Raw genomic sequence first — 9,936 nt, forward strand, 5'->3', positions numbered from 1 at the left:
TCAGATCACTCCAGGATACATGCGCCTTGCTGGGCATTGAAACACCAGGGGACGGAGGATCCAGAGACACCTCCCCGCGACGGTCACGGGACGAGCCTCCACTGAGATCACACGGCGACTGGCAACAAGTCCGACGGCGACGGTCCCCTAAAGTCAGCCTCAAGCCGGACCCTGCAACGGTAGCTCAAGAGCAGGCGGCGGCTGTCCAAGAGGTGGTCAAAAACACAACAGCCTTATCTTAAGAAGCTATAATCAAGGGGGTCACTGAAACCCTCCTGCAGCGGCTGGACGTCACCAAGCAGCTTCATAAATGTATCGTTGAATACTTAGCCATTAATGATACTTCGGAGACATCGGTGTCTGCTCTGTGGGGAGCCCTGAAATCAGTGGCCCGAGGTGAACCTATAGTGATAGCCGCGGCAGAGGCCAAGGTCCGTAAAGCGAAGAGAGACGACCTCACTGCTCAGATCTCTGAGCTTGAGAGGGTTCATAGCCACACCTGCGCTCCACGGGTCTGGAGACAATTGAAGGCAGCCAGGACCCAGTTAGCCAGCCTAGACACTGACAGGGCGGAATTTGCCGCTCTCCGTCTCCGCCATATGTATTACGTTGGGGTTAACAAAACTGGCCGCTTACTTGGTAGCGCCCTGAAAGCTAAAACCCAACGTTTGAAAATCTCCGGCCTTACAGATGACTCGTTGTAAAGGAAACAGGAGTGTGACCCATAAACCAAATGGGATTGGGGTTCAAGGTTATAAAGGAAAAACAATATCCCAAAAGGTATGAATGAAAAGGCAATTCATATTGCATGCACAAAGCATTACATAGATCAAAGAAAGGAGACACTTATTCAAATAAATTAGTTTTCAAAATTAATTTGTTATATTTTGATATTCAACAAGACAGCGAAAACATTTCATATGGAAATGATTATATACAGCACAGAATAGAATAATTCAAATGACAACCGACAAAACTTGGTGCTTAATAGGTACCTGATTATCTTAACTAAAACTCTAATAGTAAATGGTCTGAATACCCTCATGAACATTACTTTAAAGTCTGTTGTTACTACCATATGCAATATACTGAATGTTTGTTTTGGTACATGTATCCTCAGACACACATGGGAATATCACACTCCTGCCAAACTATCCGGCAATTTGATGTACCGTGTTTCTCATGCTCTGAAACTATGCGAATATCCAATTTTGTAAAAACATCTGTCTCTACTGTGAATTGTTTATCTTGTTTTATTACTACCTGAAGGCTTGTTCTACACAACCTCCCCTTCGCTGTGTTGTGCTGCCTGACCACGCCCATTCGCCCCTGACCACACCCCCCCGCCGTCACTATACCACACCCCTCAGTAATTTTCCCCTTGCTTTAGCGTTTGACCCTGTGAGTGATCCATACTCTAACCACAGGCTCCTGGACCCTTGGCTGGTTCGCCTCGACTGATTCACTGCGTTCGAGGGACCATGTAAATTCCAGGTAACCGAGACGCTGTTCCGTCTTCCGTTCTGCTGCCAACTTAGATACTACCCTGGGTCTAACGGGTCCTTTTCACTTGTAGGTCCCTGGCTGTCAAAAGATTATATCGCCGCGATTCTTCCACGACGCCTACCTTTACCCGCCATAAGATTCAGGTAAATTTCTTACACTGCCGTTGTGCACTTCGGACCCTACAGGGACTCAATATACTCAATATCCCTCTCTGTCTCATTTTAGCTCTTGGGCGGGTAGATGAACCTCGCCGGATCCTTCGGATCAGGGCTGAGAAACTACTTACTTACAGGTAAGACGGAATTCGGATTTCTCCCGAATTTTTCCGACTAACGTCCCCGCCTCCCCAACTCCTGATGTTGGTATTCTATCTTGGGGCTCACAGACGAGAGATAGTCTACCGCCCTCTCAAAATTATTTTTGATGGTTTCCTTTGTAACTAATTTTAATTTCAATATGGCTATATAATTCTCGCAACTAATAGGGCGACAGCTCCTTAGTCAATAGGGGCTCTACCACCTTATGAACTCTTCACTCAGGCTTACTATAATTTTACGGTGGTTACCCCTTTGTAGTCTCACTCCCCGCCACCTCCCCATATCCCCTCACCCCTACTCATCATTGCACCCCTACCCTGCCCTCTCCCCTGTGATCTCTATTTAAGTTCAGGGACCCTAACCCTGTCCCCTCTTACCCTACAGCACCCAAAAACGAGACAACCTCGTCCTGAAGATGGTCCACATTGACTAAGGACCGAAAGGTCGTCGACCCCACAGCGCAAACTATAGGCGCATCTCGTTGTGACTCCATTGAAATCACGAACTGTATTATAAAAAGTCTCTGATTCTATGTCACATTCTTGAGCTACTCACTGTAAATACTTCACCTTGCTCACCTTGCGCCGTCCATCGCTGTTCACCTTTTCACTTGCGTAGCCACATATCACTTGTATATATTGAGCACCAAGTTTTGTCGGTTGTCATTTGAATTATTCTATTCTGTGCTGTATATAATCATTTCCATATGAAATGTTTTCGCTCTCTTGTTGAATATCAAAATATAACAAATTAATTTTGAAAACTAATTTATTTGAATAAGTGTCTCCTTTCTTTGATCTATGTAATGCTTTGTGCATGCAATATGAATTGCCTTTTCATTCATACCTTTTGGGATATTGTTTTTCCTTTATATTACAGATGACTCGGGCGCAGTCCTCACTGAGGAGACTCAGGTTGCGGAGGCGTTTTGGACCTTCTACGCCTCTTTATACGGGGCCGACGAGGTGTCCCTCGAGGACGTCGATGCTTATTTGGATTCGGCGGCGATCAACGAACTGTCTCAGGCAAACGCAGACGCTCTGGACGCCCCCATCCGTCTGGATGAGGTGCTGGCCGCTATATCCCGCCTTCGCCCGCTCAAATCCCCAGGACCGGACGGCTTCTCGGCCGGTTTTTACAAAACCTTTAGTCAGCTACTAGCTCCTGTTCTCACCCGGCTTTTCAGCTCCTTTGAAGGCCCAAGCTCCATCCCCCCGGACATGCTGGTGGCCGAAATAGTTGTGCTACCTAAACCGGGTAAGAAACCTAGGCACTGCTCCGCGTTCCGCCCTATTTCTTTACTCAACCTGGACCTGAAACTCTTTACCGGAATTCTTGCTGCGTGTCTTGGTCCATGCCTGCCTGGGATCTTGGAGCCTGACGAGTCGGGCTTTGTTCCTAATCGCCAATGCAGCGATAACACCAAACGGGTACTCCATTTGGTTGACAAGGCCCATTTCCAGGACTCGGACTCTGAGCTGTTGGCCATCGACGCTGAAAAGGCGTTTGATCAAGTCGACTGGACCTACTTACAGCGAGTCTTGACGCGCTTTCGGCAAGGAGACCGCTTTCAGTCCTGGATCGCAAGTTGTTACCACCGCCCCCAAGCTCGTGTCCGCTTGGGTGGCCTCCGATCGAGCCTTTTTGAGATCCAGCGCGGCACGCGGCAGGGGTGCCCCCTCTCACCCCACCTGTTTGCCTTGTATTTAGAGCCCCTTGTGCAGAAGATCCGGGATAACCCTGCTATCCATGGCATCACCTTCGGCCGAGAACCTCACACGGTCGGCCTTTACGCCGATGACATAATAGCCGCTCTCGACCATCCATATCGCTCTGTACCCGCCTTTCTGGAGGAGCTGGAATCTTTTGGAGCGGTCTCAGGCTTCAAAATCGATAGGGGGAAATCCCTGATATTGCCCCTGGGCAAAAATGCCCACCCTTGCAGGAATACACCCGCATACGAGGTCGACTTACAGCTGACCACACAACTCCCGTACCTGGGTGTAACTCTCACTTCCTCGACGGAGTCGACGATAGCTCTCAACTACAAAACCCTCACCTCCCAGAACCGGACCGATCTTACACGCTGGTCCAAGCAACCCCTCTCCCTACTGGGGCGTGTCGCAGTGGTGAAGATGTCAGTTCTACCAAAGATCTTATACCTCTTTCAAACCCTCCCGGTCCTGCCCCCAGCTGGCGTCCTTGCGGACCTACAAGCCGCTCTCCACCATTTCATCTGGGAGGGGAAGCGGTCGCGCTTACATAAACGCATGGCATACCGGAGCATAGATGAGGTCTCGGAGTCCCCAACCTTTTGCAATATTTCCAGGCCTCCCAACTCTGCTATTTGGTGGAATGGCATAGGCCAGAATCCGAGAAACTGTGGTTATTTCAGGACAGGGTGATGGCCCAGACGCCACTTTGGAGGGTTCCCTTCCTCCTCCGGCAGCACCGGCCGCGATACCTCTTGAAATCACCTATCACTCGCACCATCATGCGGGTTTGGGACGTGGTCGCTGTTGAAAGAGGTTTGACAACCTTCCCCTCCCCATTTACCCCCATCCTGGACAACCCGGAGTTCCCGCCGGGCAATGACCCCCATGCCTTCTCGCAATGGCGCGGTACCAACTGCCGTTCTGCCGGCAACCTTTTCGATTTGCGGGGCTTTCTCCCCCTCTCGGACATCAAGCAGGGCTATGACATAACAAATCCTCACCTTTTCCAATACTTCCAACTCCGGCACTGGCTCACAAACCCGGTCTACGCCCCTCTAGTTGGTCGACCGATGACTGTCTTTGAGAAATGGCTGATGACAAAAGACTCGGATAGACATCTTATTTCGGACATCTACAAAATGCTCACTCCCCCAGCCACACCAGGCAAAACAGCGGGTCAGAAGCGTTGGGAAGCGGAACTTGGCAGGGCTCTGACACCCAGAGAATGGAGCTATATATACTACAGGGCCTCACACACCACACGCAACACTGCAGGCAGGGAAACAGCGGTGAAGCTGGCCATGTACTGGCATCTCACTCCGGCCCGGCTCCATAAGGGGAACCCGACCCGTAGCGCATTGTGCTGGAGGGGATGTGGGGAACGGGGCACCTTGACCCATCTCCTCTGGGACTGCTGTGAAGTTCGGGGCTATTGGGAGACGGTCCTAGACAACATTGACTCTACCTTCGACATGGAAATCCCAAGATTTCCCGCCTACACCATCCTAGGCCTACCTAACGCACTGACTTTTCCCCTGAAATCTGCCCGGGATCGCCATGCAAGCGGCTACGCAACATGTCCTATCGCTCTGGGGCTCGACCACCAGTCCTACACACACGGGATGGCTACACAAACTCTGGTTCACTTTGGGGATGGAACGCATCCAGGCTACACTTACACACACCACAGCTGCATTTCAGAAGGTCTGGCTACCGCTGCTATCCCTCTTGTCCAAAGAGTTTAATGAGATCACATGCCCCAGATACCTCCGCATTCTGTGACTTACCGAAGCTACGCATGACCCTCCGTGATCTCATGTATCATTGCAGTACTCACTACCTGATTGTTTCTGAGATTGTTTCCCATGAACGGCACACTGGTTGGGGTGGGGGGGGGGGTTGGTCTGGGGCGGGGGTGGGTTTCTGGATTCTGTTCTTACACTTTTGCTCTCTTACAACGCCTACCATTTGTTGCCTTGGCATTATACCTCTGCTCTGGCATATGTACCTCACCTATTGTTCGAATTTACAGAGAAGACGTGTCTGTCTGTCTCGCTAGCAATTTATGCCTACTGCCTTTCCATCGTACTGTGATGCCTGTTTTTGCTCTTAAAATCAATAAAACACATTTGAAATTAAGTTATTTGTTAGACCCAGGCTGTCGTCATCGTCCTTCAGCAGAGGAAATCACAATATTCTCCTTCCGAAGCTAGCGCACATTTTGTAGCCACTTGCAACATTTTACTAGAACAGTTATCCATAAAACTAAACATTTCCCAGGACAGTAAGGACGTTCCACTGATATCCAATCTACATATCTATCAACAAGAAAAATATAAAGCACTCATTATGAAGGTCAAAATACAATTCTCTTGCACCCTACGTTTAAAAAGCAAATTATTAACTTTAACTGGGTTTACCAGTAACTACATGTCTTCTCCCCCTAGAAGGGTGGCATGCTACCCCCGCCGCCAGGACTGGCGGGGGGAGGGGGTAGTATTCGAAAGTGTTTGACACCTTACACGACATATTTCGATAAAGCCAAACCAAAGTTACCATTAACCGCAATGATTATAATGCACTTAAGAGTATATGTTATGGCTATATCATAGAACAGCTATAAGGAGATGGTTCCGAAAGCTGCAGAGGGGCTCAGCTCATGCTAGGGCACCCTCTCACACAAAACCAAGCACTCTGCCTCCAGGATTGTCAAGGCCTGCCATAGGAGTGACTTATAGGTTAATATGTGTGTGTGTGTGTATATATATATAAATATATATATAAATATATATATAAATATATATATATATATATATATATAGATATTTATATATATATATATATATATAGATATAGATATAGATATAGGTATACTATATCTAAGTAAGGGGTGTTTACACCACCTTACCCAGGTTGCAATTGCAGACCTGTGGTGTCAGTTTGGATGGCCAGCCAGGGGTGGCATAATACATGCTGCAGCCCCTGGTATGCCTTGGGTGCACCTATGCCCTGGGTACCTATGGTACACTATACAGGGGCTCACAAGGGTGACACAGTAACTAATCTGGTATGTACCTAAAGTACATGGTATCAATTTAGAGAGAGAACAACTAGGCTGTGGGCCTGATTAGCAGGGCCACAGCCATACTAAAGTCGAAATACCAGTGAATCACAGCAAAAAGTGGGGGTAACCATAGGGGAACCATAGGAAGCAGACCCTACTCTCCTACAACCACATAAACACATACATACACATGCGCACACACACATGCATACATACACACATACATACACACATGCACGCATACATGGGTACATGCACATTTACACACATGCGTACATACAAACATACATATACATACATACCCATATTACCTACTGGCGGTTGCCAGTAGGTAGTTATAGTTAGGACCTATTTTTCATAGAAAATCCCCAACATTCTATTCCCAATAACTTTGGCGCCGATTGACGAATATTCGCGAAATGTTCAGACTTATGGCCCGCTCCGTCTGCTCCTATCCTGAAAGTTTCACGGTGATTCGTCAAGAGGAGGCCGAGAAAAAAGGGAGGTCCCAAAACGTGTTTTCCCCATGCAATTTTCCCTAAGAAACTTTAGACACGGCTACAGCCCGAACTGCTGAACGGAATTGCACCAAATTTGGCAAAAAGGTAGATCTTGGTTCAGAAAGAACCCTTTTTGTTAAATGGTGTAAATCCGTTCAGTAGTTGCTGAGAAAATCAAAAGTAAAATCATATATATATATATCTATGGCCCTGCAGGATCTGCGCACCCTCCCGATCACGAACTGTATGCTAATTGACTGTCAACACTCCAAACCAGGAAGTGTTGGCAGCCATCTTAAAAACAAGTGCGCAAAACGCAAAAAGGGGGCAGGGTAGAAACACCCTGAACCCCTAGGCCTGCTTAGGGGGTCCCACATGGACCCCCAGGGCCCAAATGTTTTGGTTTTTTTTAATCGGCAAAATGTACGCTGATCCTGCAGAGAAGAAAAAAACGAAGCCCGGGCTCCCGCGCTTCCTTAATATTCAGGCCAATTCCTGGGGGCAATATTAGTATTGGGTTGGGGGGGCATAAAGGGGCCTCCCTAGCCCCAGGGACCGCCACCCCAGGGGCTTATCTGACATTTGCGGCGGGGGCTCACAGCTCCCTCAGCAGTGCTCTCAAGCAGAGGGGCATCTACAGGACCTAGTGTTGGTGTGGCCAGCGTCACATCACTCTCAGCACTGGTCTCAAGCGGAGGGGCATATACATGATCTAGTGTTGGTGCAGCCACTGACCCATCGCTCTCAGCAGCGGTCTCAAGTGGAGGGGCATCTACAAGATCTAGTGTTGGTGGGGCCAGCAACCCATCGCTCTCAATGGGCTTAAGCGGAGCGGCATCTACAAGATCTAGTGTTGGTGCGGCCAGCGACCCATCGCTCTCAGCAGTGGTCTCAAGTGGAGGGGCAGCTACAAGATCTAGTGTCCATAGGGCCAGCGACCCATCGCTCCCAGTAGTCTCAAGCGGAGCGGAGTCTCCAAGATCTAGTGTTGGTGGGGCCAGCGACGCATCACTGTTAGCAGTGATCTCAAGTGGAGGGGTATCTACAAGATCTAGTGTTGGTGCAGCCAGAGACCCATCGCTCTCAGCAGTGGTCTCAAGCGGAGGGACATCTACAGGATCTAGTGTTGGTAGGGCCAGCGACCCATCGCTCTCAGCAGTGGTCTCTAGCGGAGGGGCATCTATAGGATCTAGTGTGAGTTGGGCCAGCGACAATCGCTCTCTGCAGTTGTCTCAAGTGGAGGGGCAGCTACAAGATCTAGTGTCCATAGGGCCAGCGACCCATCGCTCCCAGTAGTCTCAAGCGGAGCGGAATCTCCAAGATCTAGTGTTGGTGGGGCCAGCGACGCATCACTGTTAGCAGTGATCTCAAGTGGAGGGGTATCTACAAGATCTAGTGTTGGTGCAGCCAGCGACCCATCGCTCTCAGCAGTGGTCTCAAGCGGAGGGACATCTACAGGATCTAGTGTTGGTAGGGCTAGCGACCCATCGCTCTCAGCAGTGGTCTCTAGCGGAGGGGCATCTATAGGATCTAGTGTGAGTTGGGCCAGCGACAATCGCTCTCTGCAGTTGTCTCAAGCGGAGGGGCATCTACAAGATCTAGTGTTGGTGCAGCCAGCGACCCATCGCTCTCAGCACTGGTCTCAAGCGGAGGGGCATATAAAAAGATCTAGTGTTGGTTGGGCCAGCGACAATCGCTCTCTGCAGTGGTCTCAGCCAGAGGGGCATCTACAAGATCTAGTGTTGGTGCGGCCAGCGACCCATCGCTCTCAGCACTGGTCTCAAGCGGAGGGGCATATAAAAAGATCTAGTGTTGGTTGGGCCAGCGACAATCACTCTCTGCAGTGGTCTCAAGCAGAGGGGCTTCTACAGGATCTAGTGTTGGTAGGGCCAGCGACCCATCACTCTCTGCAGTGGTCTCAAGCGGAGGGGCATCTACAAGATCTAGTGTTCGTAGGGCCGGTGACCCATCGCTCTCAGGAGTGGTCTCAAGTGGAGGGGCATCTACAAGATCTAGTGTTCTTGCGGCCAGCGACCCATCGCTCCCAGCAGTGGTCTCAAGCAGAGGGGCTTCTACAGGATCTAATGGTGGTTGGGCCAGCGAGAATCGCTCTCAGCACTGGTCTCAAACGGAGGGGCATCTGCAAGATCTAGTGTTGGTGCGGCCGGTGACCCATCGCTCTCAATGGTCTCAAGTGGAGGGGCATCTACAAGATCTAGTGTTGGTGGGGCCGGTGACCCATCGCTCTCAGGAGTGGTCTCAAGTGGAGGGGCATCTACAGGATCTAGAGTTGGTAGGTGTTAGATTTGGGGGTCTCTAGTTGGCACAGGTAGGTACTGGTGACAAGTAGGGACCCTCTCCTCTAGTCAGGACAAGGGGATTACACACCTAAAATAACCCCTGCTCACCCTCTAGGTTGTGTGGCGCGAGCAGTCAAGGCTTATTTCAGAGGCGTTGTAAGTTAAGCAGTTGTGACCACATACAGTTACCCAGTGACAACACTACAAATGGACACCACACAGGTTTTATATAAAAAATAAGTAGACTTTATATAGAGTTACTACTAGACCATAAACGACAAAAATACAAACTATGATTACTTTAAGATGGTAGATTTAAGCTTAGTTTAGTTCAGTTCTTAGATGTGACACTCTGCATCAATGTACCTTAAGTTGCGTTGCGCTTCCACGACAAGCAATGTCGCAGCGGTGGGAAATGCGGGAAAGTCAGGTGCAAAGAAATAAAGACGTGAAGATCTTCCAGAGAAGTTCTGGGTTCGATGCGTGGACTGCAGCGGCGACACCCTTACGATGCGACGACAACAGCTCCAGCAG

The sequence above is a fragment of the Lissotriton helveticus genome, chromosome 2_2 (assembly GCF_964261635.1).
Source record: "Lissotriton helveticus chromosome 2_2, aLisHel1.1, whole genome shotgun sequence".
Taxonomy (NCBI): Eukaryota; Metazoa; Chordata; class Amphibia; order Caudata; family Salamandridae; genus Lissotriton; species Lissotriton helveticus.